Source organism: Pituophis catenifer, unplaced genomic scaffold (assembly GCF_029215685.1).
Source record: "Pituophis catenifer annectens isolate HBS135680 unplaced genomic scaffold, rPitCat1.0.hap2 SCAF_5, whole genome shotgun sequence".
In the NCBI taxonomy this organism is placed as follows: Eukaryota; Metazoa; Chordata; class Lepidosauria; order Squamata; family Colubridae; genus Pituophis; species Pituophis catenifer.
In genome coordinates this window covers 72161000-72188954 of record NW_027256885.1, presented here as the reverse complement: position 1 = coordinate 72188954, position 27955 = coordinate 72161000, and the positions used below count along the sequence as shown (strand labels likewise).

At 40.2% G+C, this 27955-nt stretch overlaps 1 long non-coding RNA gene across 1 annotated transcript; it reads right to left on the bottom strand.

Annotated features, from left to right (window-relative positions):
• Positions 1-27955, bottom strand: LOC139317552 (uncharacterized). Its single transcript, XR_011600467.1, has 3 exons — positions 27915-27955; positions 8484-8625; positions 1-348 (listed from the first exon to the last, which is right to left on the bottom strand). It is a non-coding gene; the product is annotated as an uncharacterized lncRNA (long non-coding RNA).

The following is a 27955-nucleotide window of genomic DNA, read 5'->3' as shown; positions in this document are numbered from 1 at the left end:
TTGTGGCTTGGGAAAACTTCTGCGGGCTAGCCGGCAGTGCTCTCTTTTAAAGGGAGCTGTCTGGCAGCCTAGCCACTGACATTGTTTTAATTTTCCCGCCGCTCAAACGGACCAATGAGCGGTGGGTATGCTAATGTCCAGCTAAACCCGGACCTGAGTGAAGCCTATGCTCCCAGCTTCACTCTCTATTTACAATTTCAACAATTTGCTTGTTTGCTTGTGTGTTTGTTCAATTTTCTGCTCTTCTATTAAAAGTCCGGAGAGATGTTGCATCCAATTAGCAGCTGCTACATTTTGTAAAGCCGACAGCCATGGCAGTTGCATCTTCCTTTCTTCCAACATTCCTTCCTGTCAGGAAGAATAAAAATAAATAAAACACCTCACTAACTAAGAAAAGTAATTGCTACATTTTTGAAATAGTTCTTGCCGGCTATTTCTCAGCCGGACCTTTCTGGCAAGAGAACAAAGGAAGGAGTGTGAGAAGGAATGTGGGTGGATGGACATGCGTAGTAGCTGTTGATAACAAATCTTGGCAAGGTAAGGAAAGTCTGATAGTCCAGAAATATGAAGCTCAGCTGGTAAATAAAATAACACAGTGACACTTCCCCCCATTCCAGCAGCTTTCCCGAGGTGCACGTTGGCTTGCCATAATAGAGAAAAGCTATGCGAAAGGGGTTTGTTTGAGTGCTTGTACACAAGAGAAAGCAAGGCACTGATCTACTCATGTATTTTTGCAAGCACTGATCTACTCATGTATTTTTGCAGGCACTGGTCTACCCATTTATTTTTGCAGGCACTGATCTACTCATGTATTTTTGCAGGCACTGGTCTACTCATTTGTTTTCTTTTAACACTGATCAGCTGTAGGGCGGCCCTTTGAAGTCCCGCGGCAAGAGTTTAAACAGTTTTTTTTCCCTCTAGCCATCAGCTGGGACTCAGGAGGCAGCAATAGATTGGGGGTGGGGCCAAATAAAAGGTGCGGGGGCGGGGGGGGGCAAAACCAGTTCGGTGATGTCATATCATCACCGCTACCGGCTCGGGAGAACCGGGCCAAACCGGGAGGAACCCACCACTGGTTTCTCCCTAACTGGTCCTTCAGGTCATCCAATGGTGCACCCATTGTCACTGTAACTGGGTCCACCTGTCTTGCTGTTGGTCATCCACTTCTTCTTTCCTTCCACCATTCCCAATATTAAAGCCTTCTCCAAAGAGCTCGGTTTCTGCATATTTATTTATTTATTTATTTATTTTATTCAATTTGTATACCGCCCTTCTCCTAGTGGACTCAGGGCGGTGCACAGCCAGAACTAAAACACATACCAATACAAAATTTTAAATTTTAAAAAGAATTACATGACTTTGGCCCAGAATTTAAAACATTCAAACTAAAACCCATTGACAATTTAAAAAGCTAAAAAAAAAGGGGGGGGGTGTTCACGCCAGCCCTGCTTGATGGAAAAGAAAAGTTTTTAGGGCATGGTGAAAGACCCGTAGATCCGGGCAAATCATTCCAGAGGGCAGGAGCTGCCACAGAGAAGGCCCTCCCCCTGGGGGTCGCCAGCCGACATTGCCTGGCTGACGGCACCCTGAGGAGGCCCTCTCTGTGGGAGCGTATTGGTTGGTGGGAGGCTATCAGCGGCAGAAGACGGTCCTGCAAATACCCAGGTCCTATGCCATGGAGCGCTTTAAAGGTGGTAACCAACACCTTGAAGCGCACCCGGAAGACCACTGGAAGCCAATGCAGCTTACGCAGGAGAGTTGTCACATGCAGGGCCGGATTTTCCTATAGGCTAACTAGGCTTCAGCCTAGGGCCTCAAGATCAAGAGGGGCCTACACAGTGGTGGGGTTCTTGGGGATTCGGCCGAACCGTTTGTTAAATTGCTGGCTCGCCCGCCCCTCGCCTCCCACCTGCGCGGCGCCAGCCTACCGTAGCCAGGGGTAGGCAATTGTGGCTCTTTTACAACCTGTGGACTTCAACTTCCAGAATTCCTGAGACAGCTTGGCTGTCTCAGGAATTCTGGGAGTTGAAGGCCACAGGTTGTAAAAGAGCCACAATTGCCCACCCCTTCCCTAGCCTGAGTTTCACTGCCTGGGATCCATGTGGGGCTCTGGACGCAAGAGAGCAGGATGGAGAAAGCGGCTTCCACGCCTTCACTCACCCTCCCTCTCTGTCGTTCTCTTACCCCGCCCACTCCCAATCTATTGCTGCCTCCGATGGCTAGAGGGAAAAAAAACTTCAAATTCTTGCCACATGGCTTCAAAGGGCCGCCCTAGAGCCAGTGGTGCAGCCGAACCCTTTGTTAAATTGCTGGCTTGCCCCGCCCCTCCACACCACTATTTATGGCCAATCAATAGTGGTGGGCGAGGGGCGGGGGAGCCAGCAATTTAACAAAGGGTTCGGTGTTTTTTTTTGTAATTTTATTGGCCCCCGGAGCTTCAGCATAGGCTAATTGGCCTCCCGGCTCTCAGCTGATTTGTCTCAGCTGTTTTGCTCAGGGCTCTTCTGCTTCCTTGCAAAGAGTGCTGATTTTTTTTCCCCTAGCTATGCTGAGAAACGAAAGTGAAACTGCTTTGCTGTTGCTGCAAGGTTGGAAAATTAGGCAGGCAGAATTCTTTTCTTTTTCCTCACCAAAAAAGGTAGGTGCAAACAATGGGAAATTTAGGGAAAAAGAGGAGAGTTCAAGATTTTAAAACACAAAAGAAAAAAAGCTCTATTTAACTAGGGAATTGTAATAATTGAGATACTATTAATTGTATATTGTGTTGAAAGCAGAAATGGTTAAGTTGTGGTTTGGAGGAATATATGGGGGAAATTATTTGGTTTATTATTATTGGTAAATATAATTAATTGATTTGTAAGAAATTGGATTGCATGGAAATAATTGGAATATTCATGTTCATATTGATTAATATACAAAAAAGGTAGTTATATAACTAATTGATTTATATTAAAATGTTGAATTTATATTAAACAACTAATATTACATAATTAACCAATGTGAGGATGGATATAAAAATAGATGACAATGGGAAGGGGTATAATATAGACTAGAAGGGAAAAATTGAATTTGATTAAGATTAGAGATGAGGATGAAGGGTAATATTGGTTTTTTACAAAAAATAGATGAGGAATAAATATGGTAAAAAGGAAATATAGAAATTGTAAATTTAATTGAAATGACTAAACACTGTTTAAATTTGTGAACCGGCCAAATACTCTGTTCAAAGAAAATACATTGTATGTTTGTATGTGTGTTTCTAATTATTATTTATTCATATTTGTTCTCTTTTATTCTTTAAAGTTTAACAATTCATTCTTTATCTTAATATCTTTATATTTGTTTGGGGTTGGCTTTCTTCCCTTTCATCTTTTTTATTGTACAGCAATCTTTCTCCTCAAACCTACCACCTCTCTCTTTTCTTTCCTTCTTACTTTCTCTTCCTCCCCCTCTTCTTCTCCTCCCTACTTCCTCTTCCTTTCTCCTTCTCCTCCTCTCTTCCTCCCTCTCTTACCCTCACACCTACTCTAATTTCCCTTCCCTTCCTTCATCCCTCTCTATTGCTGTATCCTTTTGTGCATATGGACTACTCAGAGGGCTGAAAAAGTTATTTTTGACTGGTCCTCGCACTTTTGACCAGTCCTCGAACTTACGACTGTCCTCACATTTTACGTTTTTGCCCTATCTTGTCACCATGGTGAAGAGAAGCAGTTGTGAAATGAGTGACATGGTTGTTAAGAAAGCTGCATGGGCATAAATGTAAGGATGGTCATAAGTGTGAGGACCGGTCAAAAGTGCGAGGCCCAGTCAGAAATGACTTTTTTCAGCCCTCTGAGTAGTCCCTATGCACATAGCCACGCCCACCCGGTCACATGACAAGCTAGCCACGCCTACACAGTCACGTGACCAGCTGTCCACGCCCACCCAGTCACATGATTGCCAAGCCACACCCCCAACTAAGCGACGCCCACAGAACCTGTTAAAAAAATTGAATCCCACCACTGGTGAAAGGGCCTCATAAGTGGAATAGCCTAGGGCCTCTTTTCATCTAAATCCGGCCCTGGTCACATGGGAGCGCCCCCTCGCTCCCATAATCCCCCGCACGGCCGCATTCTGTACCAGTTGGAGCCTCCAGGTGCTCCTCAAGGGGAGCCCCATGTAGAGAGCATTGCAGTAGTCCAGGCGGGAACTGTGTCTAAAGTGGTTTAATGAGCCTGGTCTCTCTGGATTGATTTGTTCTATAAGCAGTTTGTTTTTGCTATCTTTTCCCAACATCAAAAGCATAATTATTTTTTTCAATCCTGCTTCTTCAAAATCCAACTTTTGTTTCCACAGAGTGTCACAGCGAATGCCATTGCTTTCAGTATTCTGATCTTTGTAGGTATACACGCATTACAGCAGGAGTATCCATCCTTGGCAACTTCAAGACCTATGGACTTCAACTACCATAAAAAACCTTGCTATATAGATGGCATTACTCTAAAAGCCAAAAATGTAAAGATGCTGGCTGCAGAATTCTGGTAGCTGAAGTCCACAAGATTTAAAGTCGCCAAGATTGGACAACCCTGCATTAGAGCATCTTTGTATCTTTTCCATGGCCTTCCTGGCTGCGCTACCAAGTGCTACTCCGGGAATATTTCTTGACTGTTTGTTCCTTGATGGCTGAACCTCTGGATTTCTTTATAGTCCCATTTTTCACCTGTACTCCTTGACTTTTATTACTAGAGCTTGCAGAATCTTTACATTTATGGCTGTCAAAGTAATGCCATCTATATAGCAAGGTTATTGATGTTTCATCCTTCAATTTTAAAACCACACTCATCTTCTTCCTATCAGACTTCCTTTAAAACATTTTCAGCATATAAACTGAATAAATAAGAGAGAGAGAATACATAGTTTTGTCTTATGCATTTGCCAACCTGGAGCAAATCTATTTCATCAGTTGTGTTTTTGTCTGTACTGTGGCTTCCTGACCCATATATAGAATAGAATAGAATAGAATAGAATAGAATAGAATAGAATAGAATAGAATAGAATAGAATAGAATAGAATGTGATTGGACACACAAGAAATTTGTCTCCGCTGCATAAGCTCTCAGTGTACATATAAGCAACAAAGTCATAAATCATAAAACATAAGATACAATCATAAATTATAAGTCTGTAGAGATTCTCAGTCATCCAGGTGATGATTGTCCCAAAGGTGCTTTTTCAGGAGAAAACTGGGCTTTCTTGTTTTTTCTTTTGAAGACATTTCACTTCTCATCCAAGAAGCTTCTTCAGCTCTGACAGGATAGTGGGGAATGGAAGGATTTATATTCCTTGAAGACAGCTGGTAGTCTGCAATTTTTCCTCTGGAAATCCATTCCTACTCCCACACCATTCAAAGGGTGTTCATCCCAAATTGTATAGCTAAAAGTCTAAAAGGATGCAAATGACCAGCTGTCTGCAAGGAATATAAATCTTTCCATTCCCAAATACCTGGGCGGTAATATCACCAAATACCTGGGCAGATCACAGTCCAATAATGGTAGTATGGAAAGGATATCGAAAACAAAGAAGGTGGATGATCAACAAAGAAATAATAAAAGATAAAGATATTCACAAATGATTGAGAAAGAAATGATTACATTTTTCCAGATAAATATGAAAGAGCAAACCTCACTCCAAAATCTATGGGACACAGCCAAAGCCTATATAAGAGGCCTTACTATTGCTTACATGGCAAACAAAAACAAAGATAAACAACAGATAAGAGACAACTTATTAATAGAACTTAGAACATATGAATCACAGTTGCAGAAAGAACCTCACAATAAAATAATTAAAGGAAAGCTAAGTCTCATTAAACATAAAATTAATTTAATTACACAAACAGAAATTGCAAGGAAAATTAAATTAGTAAAACAAAACCATTTTGAACACGCAAATAAAACAGGTCGCTGGTTGGCGTATAAATTGAAAAAGGAAAAAGAGAAGAGAACAATACACCAACTGCAAGACGAGGTAGGGGAAACACATTACAGAAACGAAGATAAAAAACGAATAGAAGAAATTCTGAAATTTCTTTCAGAACCTATATAAACAAGAGGAAATTCAGGAAGAAGATATTAAAGGATATTAAGGCAAAACAAATGTTCAAAGGCTGGAAGAGACACAGAGAGAGTTACTGAACAGACCAATTACCATGACCGAGCTAATAGAGGCAAGGAAAAAACAAAAAAACAATAAAACCCCAGGACCGGATGGCATACCAACAGAATTTTTTAAACATGCCAACATCCAATGGACAAGATTTTACTTCAAGTTTTCAACGATGCACTTTTAGAAGCTACTATTCCCAAATCATGGACTGAAACTATCATTACACTTATCCCAAAAGAAGAAACAGATTCACATTATCACTGCAGCAAGATTAGCGTATGCGCAGGAGTGGAAAAATCAATACTTACCGATAGATTTGAAAATAATATATAAAATTAATGAGTGTGCGGAATCAGATAGACTAACTAGATTGATCAATGGTAAAAAAGATTCAGAATTTTATAACAGTTGGAAAGTATGGTACGATTGGGTCCAGAAAAGGTGGGATAGAATAGACATATGATGATGTATATATATGATGGCAAATATGTATGTATAAAGGAATGATTTTATACTTATGGACAATGTAATCATATTATACCATGGTGGCAGAATTGTATATTTTATTTGTGTATTAGTGTATAGAATATATTAATAAAAATTATATATATAAAAAATAAAAAAAAAATAAAAAAAAAGAAACAGATCCCACACAAATTAAAAATTACAGGCCAATATCACTGCTAAATGTAGATTATAAACTGTTCACGCTGATTATCACACAGAGACTGAAGAGAATCATTCACGAATATATCCATCCAGATCAAAATGGTTTCATTCCAAGAAGACAAATAAAAAATAATATGAAACTAATCATTGACGTTCTCGAATATTATGAAAAAAACTCGGACAAACAATTGGCCTTAATCTTCTTGGACATGCAGAAGGCTTTTGATAATCTAAATTGGAAATTTCTTATATTACAATTGGAAAGTATGGAATTCGGCGACAAATTTTTAAATATGATTAGGAAGATTTACTCCTCTCAAACTGCAAAGATTATGATAAATGGGGATATGACAGAACAATTTGAAATATCAAAAGAAGTGAGACAGGGATGTCCTCTATCCCCCTTACTGTTTATAATATCCTTAGAAATGCTATTAAATGAAATCAGGAAAGATAAAGAAATAAAAGGACTGAGAACCAAAAAAGAGGAGTATAAATTACAAGCCTTCGCGGATGATGTGGTGTTTATCTTGGAACAACCAGCAGTAACAGGAACTAAATTGTTAGCAAAAATAGAGGAATATGGAAGAGTGGCCGGTCTTAAAATCAATAAACAAAAAACAAAAGCATTAACGAAGAATCTGACAAATTTGCAGGAAAAAGAATTAGAAGATAAATTAGGAATACAAACGGCAAAGAAAGTAAAATACCTAGGAAACTGGCTCACCAACAAAGTATCATCACTTAGAGAAGATAATTATAACAAATTGGCAAAACAGATGAAAAAGGATTTGGAAACATGGAGCAAGTTACAATTATCATTTCTAGGAAAAATTGCATCTATTAAAATGAACATAACATGGCCCTTTCTTGATCGGGATTCCCTGCGCACAGTCACTCATGCCCTCGTCACCTCTCGCCTGGACTACTGCAATGCTCTCTACATGGGGCTCCCCTTGAGGGGCACCCAGAGGCTCCAACTGGTCCAGAATGCAGCCGCGCGGGTAGTTACGGGAGCTGCATGACGCTCCCATACAACACCTCTCCTGCGTGAGCTGCACTGGCTCCCAGTGGTCTTCCGGGTGCGCTTCAAGGTGTTGGTTATCACCTTTAAAGCGCTCCATGGCATAGGACCTAGATATTTTCGAGACCGCCTGCTGCTACCGACGGCCTCCCATCGACCTGTGTGGTCCCACAGAGAGGGCCTCCTCGGGGCGCCATCAGCCAAAAAATGTAGGCTGGTGACCCCCAGGGGGAGGGCCTTCTCTGTGGGGGCACCTACCCTCTGGAACCAACTGCCCCCAGAGATAAGGAGAATCTAAGACCTCGGTGCCTTCCGCCGTGCCCTTAAAACTTTCTTTTTTCAGTAAACCGGGCTGGCTTGTCATTGTTTTTTAATTATGGGGCCAAATTTATATATATCTTTTTAATAGTATTTTAATGTTTGTAGTCTATGTTTTTATTTGGCTGTACACCGTCCTGAGTCCTCAGGGAGAAGGGCGGTATATAAATTTGATATAAAATAAAATAAATAAATAAATATTACCCAGAATATTATACCTCCTCCAAGTAATCCCGATATGGCCAGGAAAGGACTTTTTCAAAGATTTCAATAAAATGATTGCAAATTATATTTGGCAGGGGAAGAAGGCAAGAATTAAATTAAAATACCTTCAAGATGAGGCAGACCAAATTCTGATATTGGCTAAACTTCGAATATTAATGTCCTAAAACTTTGGCCAAGGCTGAAGTTCCTCTTCCGTGCCGATAAAAGGTTGCTGGATTGACGAAGGTATTTGACGAAGGTACTTATCTGTAAAAGGGTAAATTGACCCAAAACAAATGCATCCTGTTATTCACTGTTTATTGTACCCCAAATATCATGTATATCCCCAGATAACAAATGCTGCTTCCCTTATTACCCTTGAGGCATCTTCCTGTTCCTTATCTTCTTATGTTTTGTCTTGAGACACTGACCAGAGAACATGAATGTGTTAGTGGGTGTTTATTATTTCCTCTCCTCTTTGATCCTTGCAAACTGATGGAGGTTAGTTCCTACGTGTTAAATGTAACGCTCCCTGATATGCATATGCAATTGGATTGTATAAATACTTGTCACAAAGGACCCCTCGGGGTTCAAACTTTTGTTTGCCTTTGTTGTGGCTCCGTTGCCTGAGCCTGGGCTATCGACAGATGCAGACTCTGAGAGTGAGGGGAAGGAGTTGGCAAGGCCTCCCTCTCCAGGACCCTCCTCTCTGGCAATGCCTCCGGAGGACACCGAAGGCCAAACAATAGGCTCAGAGCCAAGCACGTCCCCGCAGCCACAGGTGGACAGCGACGAGGAAAATAAGTGCTGGTTGGACCCTCGCCAGAGGTGCAGGGAGAAGCGTGCACAGCAGAGGGGAAGGCATGCCAGAGATTAGCTGAGTCACTGGACCACACCCCACAGGCTATAAAAGGGAGTGTGGTGGCCATTCGGACTCTGTGACGGACAAAGCTAATCTCTGGCGAGGCACTTTGCACCTTCGGACACAACACCTATTTGCTGTGGATTTAATTACAAACTGGACTATTCAAACTGTGTGTATTTTTGTCTGTGTTATCGGAGTAAAAGTTCTTGGCAGGCAGCCACGGAGTTGCTGCCACATTCCTTATCACTGACGTTGAGTGTTTGAATAGTTTATTTAACCCTCGGCTGGCTGGTTGGGTGTGTGCGTGGTATGGGGACAGAACAGCCTTTGGGCTGTTTGAACCGTGCACAATAAACTCTTTCCTGCATTGAAGAGCTTGGCCTGGTCCCGTTTCTTTTCCTGCAACAAAGATACACGAGAGAAAGGAGGATTAGGATTACCGGATTGGGAACTGTATTACAAAGCGGCATCTTTGATTTGGATAAGAGATTGGATAGAGCTTAAAAACAAAAGAATATTAACATTAGAGGGCTTCGATTTACAAAGAGGTTGGCATGCTTTTTTGTGGGAGGGGAGAGATAAACACCACAGATACTTCCAACGACATATTATTAGAGAAGCACTATATAAAACATGGCAAGAGATTAGAAAAATACATTACAATAAAATTCCAGGATGGTTATCGACCATGGAGGCACAGATTTATCCAAATGCCATGGACACAGAGAAAATGAAAACCTATAAAGAACTACTGTATAGCAGGGGAGAGTTAAAATCAAGACAAGAACTGAAAGAACAGGGTATAGACATTGGCTGGTGGCCATATTTACAGATAGAATCCAGGTACAAGACAGACCTGGTACAATTCGGATTCAAAAAGAGCCATACGAATTAGACAAAATTTTACAAGGAACGGATGAGAAATTGATAACCAAAATATATACCGTATTTTCCGGCGTATAAGATGACTTTTTAACACAGGAAAATCTTCTCAAAAGTCGGGGATCGTCTTATATGCCGGGTATAAGCCTACGATATCTACCTTGACAGACTGACGGAAACGGTAAGAGCGGCTACTACCATCTCTAGTCATTGCTAGAGATTTCTAACCTGAATCTGAGTTGCCGGCGCTGACCGATGACGCTACGGGAGCGCCGACAACATTGAGGGGAAGCTGTGCTGATCTCGTCAAGGCTGCATGCTGCTGAATGCTGGACCCAGCTGGTTGCTGCGCGAAGCTTCCCCCACCGTCCCAGGCATCCAGGTGGATATTACCGACGCTCTGACTTCCCCAGACAGCTGGGGCTCGCTATCACTGGGGGTCTGGGGAAGTCGGAGCGTCGGTAATATCCACCTGGATGCCTGGGACGGTGGGGGAAGCTCCATGCAGCAACCAGCTGGGTCCAGCATTCAGCAGCATGCAGCCTTGACGAGATCGGCACAGCTTCCCCTTAATGTTGTTGGCACTCCCGTAGTGTCATCAGTCAGCGCCGGCAACTCAGATTCGGGAAGCTGTGCCGATCTTGTCAAGGCTGCATGCCACTGAATGCTGGACCCAGCTGGTTGCTGCGCGGAGCTTCCCCCACCATCCCAGGCATCCAGGTGGATATTACCGACGCTCCGACTTCCCCAGACCCCCAGTGATGGCGAGCCCCAGCTGTCTGGGGAAGTCGGTGGGGGAGTGCCGACAACATTCAGGGGAAGCTGTGCTGATCTCATCAAGGCTGCATGCCGCTGAATTCTGGACCCAGCTGTGCCGATCTCGTCAAGGCTGCATGGGTGACAGGACATGGGTGACAGGACAGGGTGACAGGAAAAAAACCTGGTACGAAATAGCCCTCTTGCCTCTACACATGGCCCATTACCTTGACAGATGGGCAGCCTGGCTCGTAGGTATCTGTACCGGTTCTGTTAAGAAAACAAACAACATGGCAGCTCCCATGGGTTTATTGTCTTATCCTTCCTTTCAGCTTTAGAGTGAATTAGGAAAAGTTTAATCCAATTGCACTGGTTTATGTTTACATGTTTGATGACAAACAGCCTTATGTTTATAAGTGACAGTTTTCCTGCTAAGTACCTGCATGTCATAAGCATTTGAATTAAAATTACCATATTGAAATCAAATCTGATGTTTTTTAATTTTTATTTGGTGTGCGTTGGAAGAGGGGTAGTCTTATACGGCGAGTATAGCCCAAACCCTATATTTTAACAGGAAAAGTAGGGGGTCGTCTTATATGCCCAGTTGTCTTATACGCCGGAAAATACGGTAATTACTTATTAAGATATAAATTAGAAGAAGTGGTCAAAGAAAATATGATAATTTGGGCAAAAATTTTTGGATATAACATTGAATTGGACAAATGGGAAAAATTATGGAGTGTGAATTATAAACTAACAATGTCTATACCCTACAAAGAGAATTTGTATAAAATGTTTTTCCGGTGGCACCTCCCTCCTGCGCGCCTAACAAAAATGTTTCCGAATACCTCCCCAACCTGTTGGAAGTGCAAATCACAAAATCACTACCATATGTGGTGGTCATGCCAGAAGGCAAAACAATTCTGGCAGGCAATAAAGACACAGATAGAAGAAATCACAAACCAGAAATTGGAAATGAAGCCGGAAATCTTTTTACTAGGAATAATTACAGGCCATTATGAAAAAGAAATAAAATATCTAATTATCCACATACTAACGGCAGCACGGATACTCTTTGCTCAAAATTGGAAACATGAAGACATACCAACGGAAAATAAAATAATCACCAAAATTATGGAATGTGCAGAAATGGACAGACTCACAAAAGAATTACAGGAAAAAGATGAAACAGACTATTATTTAGTATGGCAGAAATGGTATAACTGGATGGAGAAAAAGAAAGGAATATAAAAATAGGGACACAAAAGAGAGGTCGTAATTTATAGACAAAAATTGGGTACCAATTAAGGAACATAATTAATTAAATATGGAGTTTATCATATTGCTTTATATGTAAATATATAGATATATAGATAAGAAATATAAATACAGTCTACCGATGTGACAATTTTGAAAAAGAAGTCGTAAGACTTGATTCATGTTTATTTGTTTTGTATGTTGTATTGTTGTATTTATGTTTGTTTGTAATTTTTAACCAATAAAAAAATTATTAAAAAAAAAATCTTTCCATTCCCCACTATCCTGTCAGAGATGAAGAAGCTTCTTGGATGAGAAGAAAAACATCTTCAAAGAAAAAACAAGAAGGTCCAGTTGTGTTGTTGTGAGGAAGAAAGACGCATAGGCAGGAAGAAGGTTAATGGGAAGGCACCCAGAACAGCTTCTGGGAGATCCCTTTTATTGATCTCTACAGTCTTCGTGGCAGAAGCTGATTCATTGATCAAAGTTCACTTGTAGTTGATTGGCTAAACAAAGCTCATGGTATGGCTATGCTATCCATGTGGACAGCTCATGGACAGCTCATGCTTTTCCTGCTGCAAACAATGGGATATGCTTACGTGACAAACCTCATGTTTTGAGACTTCCTGAGATAGGATCTTTAAGGATCATTGTGCTGACGTTTGCATTCCTCAGCGTGGTTTGCCAGCTACTGAGAAAGCAACCACCCCCACATGTCCTCCTTTTTATTTTATTCTTTATTTTTTAATAATTTGTATGCATACATAACTTCAGATCTGGAGGGCCGAATTCTTGGACGAAATACTGTCAACAAACCAGGCAAACATTGCACGCAGCAGCAACAGCAAATTAAGGCAGTGATAACTAAAATAATAATGGGCACTATTTGTTGCACCCATCCAAAATCTGGGAGCCAAGACCATAACCACTCCCACGGGGATTGTGGAATAGTGGAACCAATTGGATTATCTGCAATCATGTTTTCCATGTGCTCAATTGTGGCTGAAATATTTGCTTTATGATCAGTGATCTATATACAACAATGTGAATGAATTAAAGCGCATACACCACCCTTGGCTGCTAAAATAATATCTAAAGCATAACGATTTTGTAAAACTACCTCTCGAATTTGCGACATTTCTTCATTTATCAATTTTAAGGATTTGATAGTAGCATTAAATAAAGCAGTAGTCCAATTTGATAAGATATGTAAATCTCTATAATTCATCATTACTCCTAAAGGAGGAATAACACCCCTTGCTAACATGGTCTCAGTGTAATGATTAATGGGATTTTGAACATCTATATTTCTACGATTCCATAACCGTCCTTCAGGTCGATGATCAGATATCACTACGGAGGGAGCAATATATCCCAAGGTACAACGACCAGACCACCATGCAGGGATACGTTGATATGCTCGCCTACCACATAACATCCAAACATTACCTAATGTGTTGACTGTTTGATTATCACCCCCTGCTAATTGTCTGATCATAGATCTTACCAAATTACATAAAGGGAGACCTCCGATGGTCGTACTTATTTTTTTTTTTAAATTTAAGTTTTTATTGTTAAGAAATTATAATAATACAGTTTTTGTCCATCCGGTTACATGGTGTAAGAAAGAAAATAAATAAAAATACAGATGTATGTACACATAAATAATCTTTGCTACTTAATTACATGGTATATCCTATTTATCTTAATTTAAAAAATACTACACATAAATATTTACTTATATCATTCTTAATGTATATATATATAATGGGTCTTTAAAGGTAAATCAGTAGATACATAAGTCATATCTTTTACTTACATATATAACCTATCCTTACTTCATTTTACTTTCTACAGTCTGCAGTACATCTTATCTTACTATACCATTTAGCTATTTCTTATACTCAATCTTGTCTCTTTCATTTTTTATTTCAGTTTCCTCTTATCTAACCACTCGTACCACTTGTCCCACACGCTGTAATAATCAGTATCTTCTCTGTCATTGATTTCCAACGTTAATTTATTCATCTCAGCACATTCCATTATTTTGCCGATCACTTGTTCCTTGGTTGGTATTTTTTTCTCTTTCCATTGTTGAGCAAAGGAGATTCTTGCTGCTGTTGTTATGTGAACTGCTAGGTATTCTTTTTTGCCATTTCTGTCTTCAGGATTCCCAGGAGGAATATTTTAGGTTCTAATTCAAAAGTTTCACCTATTATTTCTGACAACCAATTGCCAATCATCTTCCAATATTTTTTTGCTTGGGGGCAGGTCCACCAGCAGTGGTAGAAAGTGCCTTGCTGGTGCCCGCACTTCCAGCAATTTGGGCTAAGCAGGAATAAGGGAATGGACATTATATCAGCAGAGATCTTACCCAACATCTGGGCAGACCATAACCCACTGGAAATTAGATGGAAGAGTAGATACAAGAGAAAGAACACGAGATGGAGAATGAACACACAATTCCCGCGAGACAAAAAAAATATTGATAAAGTTAAAGGGGAGCTAACAAACTTTTTTGAAGAAAATGAAAAAGAACCAATGGACCGGGGAATAATCTGGGACACAATGAAGGCCTATTTAAGAGGCCTAATGATAGCATACGGAGCATATAGAAACAAAGAGAGGAGAGAAGCTCAAAGAATATTGCTAGAAGAACTGGCAAAGGCAGAGAAAGAGGCACAACAAAACCCTGATAATGAAATAATAAAAGAAAATTGGATGACCATTCGTCATAAATTAAACATAATTGACCAAGAAAAATTAGCGTACGAAATTAAGAGAACAAAACAATACTACTTCGAGAACGCCAATAAGCCAGGCAGATGGCTGTCCTATAGAATCAAAAAAGAGAAAGAGAAAGGAATTATTTTCCAATTAGAGGATCCGGAAGGCCATATTGTAACTAAGGAGGAAGAAAAATTGGAAATAGTATGCAAATACTATGCATCTTTATATAAAGAAGAAGATATTCCCAAAGAGAATGTAAAACAATATTTATCGAAGGAGGGAATGCCACAGATCGGAGAGGAGGAAAAAGAGATGTTGAAAAAAGAGATTACATTAACAGAGCTAAAGACAGCAATTGCCAAACTGAAAAAGAATAAATCTCCGGGCCCGGATGGATTCCCAGGGGAATTATATAAAAACTTAGAATTAGAAGACATTCTACTTCCAAGAATGCTAGAAATTTTTAATGAGGCCCTACTGAAAAATAAAATACCAGAATCCTGGAGAGAGGCTTATATTACACTCCTACCAAAAGAAGGAACGGACACCAAATTGATACAGAATTATAGGCCAATCTCCCTTCTCAATATTGATTACAAAATATACATGAGCATATTAGCGGAAAGACTGAAAATAATCCTCAATAAGATAATACATAGTGACCAGAATGGATTCCTCCCAGGGAGGCAAATTAGGAATAACACAAGGACGATTCTGGATGTGATAGAATATTATGACCTCTGGGCATATTTATTGGTCCTCTTGTCCATTGAGGACCAAGTGAACTCATTATAAAAGTAACCAGTTGGTACCAGGCCTCGGTTAGCATAGCTCTTCATTGAGGGACCTAGTCTTGCATTAGTATCTCCAGCTAATATAATTTTTGCTTGGGGAAAGCGTCCCTTTAAGGTAGCTAATACTGAATCTAATTCATCCCACAAATCCCTTCCTAGAAGGTGGAATGAAAATGGAGCGATATATACATTAATTAAGATTAAGTCCATCCCCCTGAACGTACACCTAATAGGCAGAATATATTGGAATTGAGGATCTAAAGAAATTTCTTCACCCTTCCAGCCCGTATCCCTTTTGACCAACGTGGTTAAGCCCCCAATTGCCCTCCCTCTTAAATTGACTTTGCCTGCCGGTTTATGCCATGAGGCAAAACCCGGTAAGCTTTTCTGTGGATCATTAGTAGTCAGCCAGGTTTCTTGAAGGAGGATGAGATGATGTGTTGAAATCAATTTTATAAAATCCATCTGGTTTGCAATGCCTTTCCAGCCTGCTATATTCCAGGACAGGAGGGAAAGGCTAGGGATTTCCCTGCTGTTTATGAATGATATGCAAGTACTTAGTGGCTCGAGTGATGGGTATATATATCCCTATACTTTCTCGTCCAACAAAACCTCAACCTCTATCGATTATATCTGCACTTCCTCTAGTTTAGTACACCATTTTTCAGAAGTAAGAGCTATATTTAGAGAGGAAAGTGACCACTTTCCCATCACGGCTCTGGTTTCACTCTCTTCAGAAGTTAGGCCTCATTCAAGAGAGGAAATCGACACCTTAGCAAACGCCCGGGTTTATAACTATAAAAGGTTATATTGGCACAGACTTGATGTCAAATCTGTCACCACTTATTTGGGCTCAGACAAAGCCAGACACCTAGCAAGGGAAATCTCCCAATCTAAGCCCGGAGACAACACCCCAATGCCAGTTTATACAGAGCTAACTTCTACTCTTAAGAACTTAATGATCCAGAACGATAGAAAAGTAGATGGGATCTCTAGAAAGTGGTTTGATGATGATTGCCATAACTTGAGGTCAAATCTAAGAGCCGCAGTTAAGAAAGTTAACCAATCCAGACAGGATGGTGATTATTCAAATATGGTTCAACTCAGGAGAGCATACAAATCCCTACTGAAAAACAAGAAAAGTAGCTATAACACCAGGATGTGGAAAGAGGTAGAAATGGCAGCGAAATCCCAATTCCCTACGATCTTTTGGCATAAAATAGCCGGTATATTAAAACAACGTTCCCCATTTATGGACACTGATATATCAGCAGTAAAATGGGAGAAGCACTATCTTGCTTTATTTGATGGTAACAATACAACAAATGTCTTGCAATTGGATATCCTCCAGCAAGAATTAAGGAAATGTCCGGAATGGACACCAGTTACCCCTACCGAAGTTAAGCATATAATTCAATCCTTAAAGGCCGGGAAGGCCCCTGGAGAGGACTTGTTGCCTCCTGAACTCTTTAGGTCCAACATTGACTTTTGGGTACTGGTGCTGGTAGCACTGTTTACTTATATCGATAAAGTAGGGATAATCCCTGAAGGGTGGAGGTTAGCTATAGTTTTTCCAATTTTTAAGAAAGGTGACAGAGCTGCCCCATCCAACTACAGACCCATCAGTTTTCTTAATATAATTTCAAAAATGTATACAAAACATCTCCTAAATAAAATAGAGGACTGGTGCTTGGATAAGGAAATTCTGGCAAATGAGCAGGCAGGTTTTAGATCAGGTAGGTCTACCATAGACAATTGTTTTGTCCTTTCCTACTTAATTAATAAATATAAGACCCAGGGGAAAAAGCTGTATACCGCCTTTATTGACCTTACTGCTGCTTTTGATTCTATAGATAGGAACCACTTGTGGAGGAAACTACAAGTTATGGGGATGGACCCCAGACTTACTTTGTTGATCAGGATTCTCTATACTAATACGGCAATTAGAGTCAGATATGCAGCAAATGGGGCCTCAACAAACAGCATACCGACAACTAGAGGAGTGAGGCAGGGCTGCCTGCTGGGCCCTACTCTTTTTAACCTTTATATAAATGATATCCCAGTGCAGCTGGATGATCTTCTGATGCACAGCCCCCAAAAAGGCTCTAGATTTATTAACGTATTAATGTATGCCGATGACTTAGTGTTGTTTTCTAGAACCCAAATAGGAATGAGGAGACCTCTTGACAAGCTCACACGTTACTGTACTGCAAACCACTTGACTATAAATGTAGCTAAATCAAAAGTGTTAGTCTTTGGCAATAAGAATAAAAAGCACAATTGGCAGATTAATGACACAAAAATTGAGCAAGTTACCCAATATACTTATCTCGGAATTGTTTTTTCCAGTGCAGGAGGTTGGACTCCGCACCATCAATACCTTTCTCAAAAGGTCAGAGCAGGAGCAAGCCTTGTATCCAAATTAAGTAAACGAATCCAACCAACCTCCATTTTACCTCTTCGTAAAGTCTTTCAGGCTAAACTTGTTCCGATCATGCTCTATGGTGCTGAAATTTGGGGTCTTACAGAGGCCCCCATATTAGAGAGAACTCAAAATAATTTGTTAAGGAGGATGCTTGGGGTAAACAATTCCACTTCAGCTGCAGCCGTCAGAGCTGAATTGGGACATTTCTCACTGTACACCTATACAATCACTAGGGCGGTAGCCTACTGGCTAAAAATGACCCAGATGGATGCCAGCAGACTCCCTAAAATATGTCTAGAGGAACAGCAGATTTCAAATCCTCAAAGGTATTCCTGGCTAACCCGGCTGTCGGAAATATTGAACCGATATGGCGTAGGGTTCCCGTTGTGTGACACACTGAACCAAGTTAAACAACGGATTAAAGATATACATGGGCAAATGGACATGGCAACCCTTTCAACTAATCATTCTGTTAAACTGCTGACAGCAGTTAAAACAACTTTCACTCTGGAGAAGTATTTACATTTAGAAATGTCATCAGTGGAGAGACAGTTATTTGTTAAGTTTAGATTCAAACTTCTAGATACCAACGTTAGATTCGGCCGCTATCGGAAAATCCCGTATGACAAAAGAATATGCATATGTGGGGTAAACGTCGTGGAGGACACGGCGCATATAATATTCGAATGTAGTCTCTATCAAGAAGTAAGAAAACAATATCTGTCCCCAATTATAAATAAATTTCCCCACTGGAATATAAGCCAAAAATTAGCATTTCTGTTGAGGGCTGACTCTCCTCCCCTGGTAAGAGCGATCACTCGATACCTTAAAAGAATGACGGCAATACGAGCCAGTTATATCAAAAAACATTTTATCGATTGTAAGGAAGATGAGCTCAGTTAGAGAGGAGCTATCCTATTTGGGTTATCTAGTCTTGGCAACTTAGCTATTGAAATTTGATATTGTAAAATTTTAATGTCATCTATCATATATTTTTAGATTGCTATTTTTGTAACTGTTTTATCTTTTTCCCTTTTTCTTTTCTGTTTTGTTTGAAAAGGCCTTCGGGCTATTCAATAAACTATACTCTAGAATATTACGAGGAACACCCGGACAAAGAGGTGGCATTAGTTTTTTTAGACGCCCAGAAGGCTTTCGACAACTTGAACTGGGAGTTTATAAAGCAACAAATTAATATAATGGGATTTGGACAAAATTTTGTAAACACAATAAATACGATTTATGAGAAGCAAAGGGCTAACATCTTAGTAAACGGCGAACTTACTAAAACCTTTCAGATTAGTAAAGGAGTGAGACAGGGATGCCCAATGTCACCACTCCTGTATATATTGGCACTAGAAGTTTTACTAAAGAAGATTAGAGAGAGTAACCAAATTAAAGGGCTGAAAATCAGAAAGGAAACATATAAAGTCCAAGCGTTCGCGGATGATGTTGTTTTAAAATTGGAAGAACCGGTGGAAACAGGTATACAAACACTGGAAGTACTTGACAAGTATGGAGAAGTAGCGGGGCTCAAATTAAATAAATCTAAAACCAAAATGCTCACTAAAAATATGACGAAAGATCAGAAAGAAGCTCTGGAGGAATCCATGGAAATACAAATTGTGAAGAAAGTTAAATATCTGGGAGTGTGGATCTCAACAAAATATTCGGCCCTCAAAGAGGACAATTATGTCCCTTTGATAAAAAGCATAAAACAAGACCTAGAGAAGTGGGAGAAGCTCCAGATATCCTTTCTAGGGAGGATAGCAACAATTAAAATGAGTGTCTTACCTAAATTGTTGTATCTGTTTCAAACGGCGCCAATTAAATTAGATAAAAAAAATTTCCGGGAATTTAATGCCATCATTAGGAAATTCATTTGGGAAGGGAAAAAGCCAAGAATAGCAATTAAGAGTTTACAAGATAAAAAAAGACAGAGGAGGGCTTGGACTACCTATTTGGGAAACCTATTATAAAGCAGCAATTCTAGTTTGGCTAAAAGATTGGGCGACTTTGGCAAATAAAAGAATTCTAACGTTAGAAGGGCACGATCTTCAGAAAGGTTGGCATGCCTTTCTCTGGGAAACAGGGAAAAAAACAAAAACCTACTTTAATAAACACAAATTAAGGGATATATTGATGTTAACCTGGGAAGAAATAAGACGAAAACACTATACTAAAATCCCCAGTTGGCTCTCAACTATGGAGGCGATAATATACCCAAATGTTCTGGAACTTGGTAAAACGGTGAAATATAAAGAAATATTAGACGAGGCAGGAAATCTCAAAACAATAGAACAATTAAAAGAACAAGGCACTCACATAGAATGGTGGACATATGCACAAATTAAATCAAGGTATAAAAAAGACAAAGAACAATATGGCATAGAAACAGGTAGCAAAGATTTTGATAAGATTTGGATGGGCACGGATAATAAATTACTGGCTAAATTGTACAACTATTTGGTAGAATATAATTTGATGGAGGAGGTGGTTTAAGACCCAATGCTAGCATGGGCTAAAAATATTGGGAAAAATATAAATTTGGAAGAATGGGACCAAATATGGAATAACAACGTTAGATTCACCAAGGCAACCACCTACAAGGAGAACCAATATAAGATGATCTACAGGTGGCACCTAGCACCAGCTAGGATTGCCAAAATTTATCCCGATGGTCGTACTTGTCGGACACCCTCCCCTTACCATTACTGGACACCCAGTTAATTGGTATGTACAGCCATAAGAGGTAAAATTATGAAGATGTTCCATTATAGTGGCATTCAAAAAGGAATTATGTCTCTCAATAGTGGTGTTAAGAACAAATGTCATGTTACAATAGGGATACTTTCCAACATCAACAGATGCCTTCCTAGTATGGTTGATGAATTCCCAACAATATGTCGCTACTTCTTGAAGACTGCTACCAATAGCTAAAATAGTATAATTAACTTTTTCTTTTTGTAGCGTTCTGGTGATCCGAGGATGTTGTTTCCATCCGGTTTCATTAAAAGGAATAGCATGTATTAAAAGTCCTCCTTTGGCATGTGGGGGAACGTGCATGCAGATCCAACAATCAGTCTTGTTTACTAATCGAGAGATATTTTGCACATCCCATATATAGGAATTTTGTTCCCAAAGTCCTTGCTCTGGAATTCCATCTTGCAAAGTCACTGTAGCCACACCAGGAGGAAAAATACACATAAAAAGAATACACATTACAATAGTTACAGAATTAGCATTTAAACAAGCAAATGCCGCTACCAAAAAGTTCTCTGGTGTCTGCGGCATGTCCTTTTCCTGTAGCAATTTTGTAGACTGAGCAGAGAGGGCCTTAATCTGCCCCCAGGTCACTTGATGTTTCTGACGAGGTGCTCGGTCCCGATCCTGCTGAGGGTTCTGCAGGCTGAGGGAGAAGTTCGGGATTGGGTTTTTCAGTCCTTGGTGCCACGCCATCCTTCCACGGTTTCACACACCAAGCAGGGATCCACACCGGACCTGTAGGAGTAAGCACAGCAGCATACCCCCTTCCCCACGTCAATAAGGGAACAGGTCCATGCCATTCGGGATTAGGCAATAATCGATACATTACCTGTGGCTGGGGATGACTTATTCTACTTCCAAAATGATTATCTACTGGAGTTGATAAATTTGTGATATTAAGATGATTCAAAGTAAACAGAACTTTATTCAACCATTCCTGTTTACCAGGGAGACCTATAGGAATCTCTCCTGTTTGTTTATGTTTATCCAAAGCAGATTTTAATGTAAAATTTGCTTGCTCCACTATGGCCTGTCCCGTAGAGTTATAAGGTATGCCAAAAAGATGTTTAATTTGCCATTTGTCACAAAATTCAGCAAAGGAGCGACTACAATATGCAGGGCCATTGTCTGTTTTTAACGTAGAAGGTAGGCCCATGACAGCAAATGTTTGAATACAATGATTAACAACATGTTTGGTGGCTTCCCCTTTCTGAGGAGTAGCCCAAATAAAATGAGAAAAAGTATCAATAGTTACATGAAGATATTTCCAAGGAGCAAAAGAGGGGTATTGGGTTGCATCCATCTGCCAAAGTTCATTTGCTTTAAGACCTCTCGGGTTCACCCCAATGGAGGGAGATGGGGTGATTTGAGAACATTGAGGGCATTGTTGTATGACTGCTCTAGCATGATCTAGAGGAATATGAAATTGTTTTGCAAGAGCCTTGGCATTTTGATGAAACATAGAATGACTTTCCCATGGAGTAACAGACAGAACATGCTGCTTTGTTGCGGCATCTGCAACAGCATTTCCCTCTGATAACATGCCTGGAAAAGACTGATGACTTCTGATATGTGCGATGTAAATTTGATTCTTTCCACCAGATGTTCCTCCATAAAGGAGGATAACTATCTTCCTCTTTACAGCCAGATGCTCAGAGACTTAGAAAGATGGAAAAATCTCCAGCTATCAATTTTGGGAAGGGTGGCAACCATTAAGATGTGCATGTTACCCAAATGGTTATTTCTATTCCAAACAGCCCCAGTAAGGTTGAATAAAGAGTTTTTTACAAATCTGGATAGGAGTATATCTAAATTTATCTGGCAGGGAAAGAGGCCGCGGATTAGACTTAAAATGTTACAAGAACCCAAAAATAGAGGAGGATTTGGACTCCCAAATTGGGAGCTCTATTACCAAGCAGCAAACTTGATTTGGGTGAAAGAATGGATGGTCCTACAAAAGAGACGACTTTTGACATTTGAGGGAGCCGGTCTTCAACATGGCTGGCACTATTTTCTATGGCCGGGAGCATCCGGCCGCCCTAGACACTTTGATGATCACTATTTACGTAGGACGCTTGGGTACACTTGGGAAAAGGTTAGAAGAAGAGTATATTTAAAAGTTCCATGTTGGATTTCGGCGCAGGAAGCTCAGGTTTACCCGACATTGTATAAAGGGGAGAAAACCTTGACGTATGAAGGTTTCTTGGATGTTCAGGGTAATCCGAAGTCACGAGAATTACTAACTCTTCAAGGATATAAGATAGACTGGTGGTCTTATTCTCAAGTGCACTCCAGGTATAAAAAAGATTTACATAGTGAAGGAATCTACCGTAAAAGACAAGAATTGGATAAGATCTTATTAGAAGGAGGGAAAGGGATATTATCTAAATGTTATGCATATTTATTGTCTCTGCAGATAGGACAGGATGTAGTGAAGGATTGTATGATAGCATGGGGGCGAAATTTTGGATATCCCCTTGACTTCCAGCAATGGGAACAGATTTGGTTGAAAAATATGAAATTAACCATGGCCTCCTCATATAAAGAAAACATATATAAAATGGTCTACCGGTGGCATCTCCCCCCGGCGAGATTAGCTAAAATGTTTCCCGGGACATCTGCCTGCTGTTGGAAGTGCGGTTACAGCAATGGAACCTATTTTCACCAATGGTGGACCTGCCCGCAGGCGGTTAAATATTGGAAAAAAATACGGCAATGGATTTTGGAAATTACACAGATTAATTTGGAATTAAGACCTGAGATTTTCCTATTGGGGGCAAAACCTTTGAATGTTAAATCAGATATATGGTTCTTGTTGATTCACATTATCACTGCAGCAAGATTAGCGTATGCGCAGGAGTGGAAAAATCAATACTTACCGATAGATTTGAAAATAATATATAAAATTAATGAGTGTGCGGAATCAGATAGATTAACTAGATTGATCAATGGTAAAAAAGATTCAGAATTTTATAACAGTTGGAAAGTATGGTACGATTGGGTCCAGAAAAGGTGGGATAGAATAGATATATGATGATGTATATATATATGGTGGCAAATATGTATGTATAAAGGAATGATTTTATACTTATGGACAATGTAATCATATTATACCATGGTGGCAGGATTGTATATTTTATTTGTGTATTAGTGTATAGAATATATTAATAAAAATTATATATTAAAAAAAAAAAAAGTAAATTTGATTCTTTCTAATTTGCAAAACTTTAAAAGCTGTAATGTCAAAAAGAGGGACAGAAGATCATCATCCAAAGATGGTGTAACATATGCACCAGGGAGAGAGGTGACAATTTGACAGACATACTGGCTATCTGAAATAATATTGAGGTCTTGAGATGGAAAGATTTGCAAGGCCAAAATTACGGCTGCAACCTCTGCACGCTGAGCGGACTTTTGCGGAGGTGTAATTTTCGTAACCCAGTGTCCATGTTCAAGCCAGGCAGTTGCGCCCCACTTTGGCCCCCCATCAGTGAATACTGTGAGGGCATTCACCAAAGGTTTTAATGAGATACCATTTTGGACTATGATTTCTACTTGATTAAAGGCAAGCAGGCGCAGGTCTGCAGGAATATGGTAAGAAATTTTCCCAACATAATTGGTCAGCGCTGCTTGTAAAGAAGAGGAGAAGCTAACCATACGCTCCCAATCTTTCAATGGCAAGGGGACTATGATATTGACAAGATCTTGACCTATAAGTACCTTGCATCGTTCTCTTCCTTTGAAAATTAATTCTGCATGCATTTGGGCCAGTATGCTAATAGTATGACTTGGGCTATGTGAGAGATATAGCCATTCAATTATTAATAATGAAGGCTTACTCTTGCTTCTTTGTTGTATTTCCTGAGCTAATACCTCTGTAGGTTGTTTTGTGGTTGGAATGATAATCATTATCAAGGGAATATTTTCCTGGCATCTATCTACCCAAACCAATTTTAATGCTTCATTAATTTTTGTAAAGACTGCTTTTTGAGTTGGGGTAACTGTTATCAATTCAGATGGATCTTTCTTATTTTTTAATGCATCAAACAAAGGACTAAGCATACTAGTAGGAAGGCCTACGTATGGTCGCAACCAATTAATTGAACCCAAAAGTTGCTTTAATTGAACATAGGAAACTTTATCCTCTATCCTTAGTTGAGGAATTTGTGGGTGTGAATATGTCTGCAATAACTTGTGACCTAAATAAATAAATGGTTCTTGTAGCTGTACTTTTTCTGGTGCTATCTGCAAACCATATGTAGCCAGATCTTGTGTTAGATGTTCTAGCCAATATGGAGGAATTTGTGGTCCAGCAACTAAGATATCATCCATATAATGATATACAAATGCTTGAGGATATCTTTTCCTAAAAGGCTTCAAAGCTCTTGCAACAAAGTGCTGACAGAGAGTAGGACTATTTAACATGCCTTGAGGCAATACAGTCCATTGATATCTTTCTGTGGGTTGTTCAGCATTTAATACTGGAACTGTGAAGGCAAAGAGAGGCTTATCCTTTTTGCATAATGGAATAGTAAAGAAACAATCCTTTAAATCAATGTTCATAACTTGATATTCCCTAGGAATCATGTTCGGATTCGGGGTGCCACATTGTAGTGGCCCCATTGGTTGTAGAATTGCATTGATGCTCCTGAGGTTGTGAAGAAGCCTCCATTTACCAGATTTCTTCTTTATTACAAAAACTGGTGTATTAAATGGACTTGTAGTGGGTTCAATGTGGTTAGCGGCTAGCTGTTCTCTCACTAACTCATGTAAGGCTAAAAGTTTTTCTTGCAGTAAAGGCCATTGCTCGATCCATACAGGCGTAGTAGATTGCCATACTAAAGGGAGAGCAGTAGGCAGAGACATAATAATTATTAATCATTAATCATTAATTTTGCTTGAAATTGCAACATCAAATCTCTTCCCCATAGGTTTACATGAATGAGGAGTATAACTGGCTTTAACTGGGCTGTGCGTTTGCCATCAAGAGCTGTTACCGTAAGCCATTTGGTGCTGCATCGGGCTGCTTGGGGTCCTCCAACTCCCCACACGGAGGGTGATTCTGTAGTAGGCCAATCTGTGGGCCAATTGTCAGTGGCTATGACAGAGACGTCTGCGCCAGAATTGAGGACTCCTTCAAAAGATCTTCCATTTAACAAATATATACGCTTTGGTTTTTCTTCTTGAATTGTTTGTGTTACTGCCATGATGCTAGGATGCAGGGAGCGGATAGGATTGGTAGAACCAAATCCTCCACTTCCTCTACTAATTTGCTTACCTCCTGCTGGCACTACATATGGAACAATTACCAATTGTGCCCAAGAATCTCCTTGTTTTAAAGTCATGGGCACATTTGTTTCAAATTGTATCATAATTATGCCTTCATAATCTGAGTCAATGACTCCAGGGATGACAAAAATTCCTTTTTTCCCTGCAGAGGATCGAGGAAGGACCAACCCCACAGTGTTATCAGGTAATGGTCCTTTCAATTGTGATGACATTAAGGTAACAACTCCAGGGAAAGGAATGAATTTATCCTCTTGATTAATCAAATCAATTCCTGCACTCCCTCTTGTAGCTGCTTTAGAATTTTTGATAGTGGTTGCGGCAATTGGGCCGGGGCTTGCCGTGAGCCCGAACTCTAGTTTCCCTGACTATTTCCCTGATTTCTGCACTGATTTACCCAGTGAAACCCCTTCTTACATTTAGGGCAAATAGTTTTTGGTTTAGTTATTTGACCTCCTCCTGGCCCATTGCCTTTATGGGCTCCACCACCAGGGGGTCTGCACTGCTGTTTAAAATGACCAGGTTTATTACAATTAAAACAGTTACCTTTGGGCTTGCCAAACTTTCCTTTTTGTAAGGCAGCTGCTAAGGCATCCATTTGATGAACATTTGTGCCTATATCAGCACATGCTTTCAACATATCAGCCAAGGTGTAATCCCCTCTATTAACAACAGATTGCAATGCGCGGCGTCAATCAGCATTAGCATGTTCATAAGCTAGCCTTTCCTTAATTCTCCGCTAGCTTCCTCATTATCTACTTGCCGCTGAATAGCTTCTTGCAATCTATCAATAAAATCAGAATATGTTTCACTAGCACTCTGCCGAATTGCTGCAAAAGACTTGCTAGGTTTGCCTGAGATTGGCACTTTCTTAAATGCTTTGAGTACACAACACCCTATCACTGAGTAAGCTAGCAGGGGTGTGCCTGCAGCTTGTTGCTGTATTGTAGCAAAAGCACCAACTCCGTACAGTTGGTCTGGTATATATAAACCTCCTGAAGTGTTTCCTGCATGAATTGCCTCTCTCTGATATTCTGAATCCCAAACAACATACTGTGCTGGTGTGAGAAGCATGCGAAACAAATCCTTCCAATCTTGTGGGATCAAATTATAACCATTAGATATGCCTTCCACCATTCCAACAGTATAGGTGGAATGCAAACCTGTCTCTGTGATACCTTTCCTCAGTTCTCTCAAAATTTGATATGGCAAGGGATTCCACTGATATTGAGCTTGCCCTTGTGGATTGACTGTCTGTGTGACCGGAAAAGCTTGGAGACCCTCTGCAAGTTCTATCCCAGTGAGGGTTCCTTTTTGCTGCTCTTCCCTAAACCCTGCTCTGACTGCGCTAAATGGCTCCTGTGAAAAAGCAATCGGTAAAGATGCAGTCAGGAAGCTAGACTCCACTGTCTTCAGCGTAGTTGCTGCCGGCAAAGTCAGCTGCATATATGGTGGAGGGGGAGCAGACCCCTCCTCAGGAAGCAAAGAGAGAGATGGTGACAGTGCCTTGAGTTTATGAGTCCCCATAATCTCAATTGCTTCCTTACATTTTTGCCACAGCAACAAATGTTGAATTGGTGCTCGTGGTGGCGAATGCAAATGAATTCCAAGTTTTATCCAGTCCCGCAAGTCTAAGGTTCCTGCCTCAGGGTACCAGGGACATTGACAACCTATCTCATTTACTAACTGCTCTAAATCACTTAACCTAACTCCTGCTGTTCCATTGTCTTTAAGTATTTTCTGTAGCTCTTTTGCATGACACTTCTGCTGACAGTTCCCCCCCCCCCATACTCACGTAGTTTTGGGAGCGAAGTTCGCTGTGGTGCACCTGGGCTC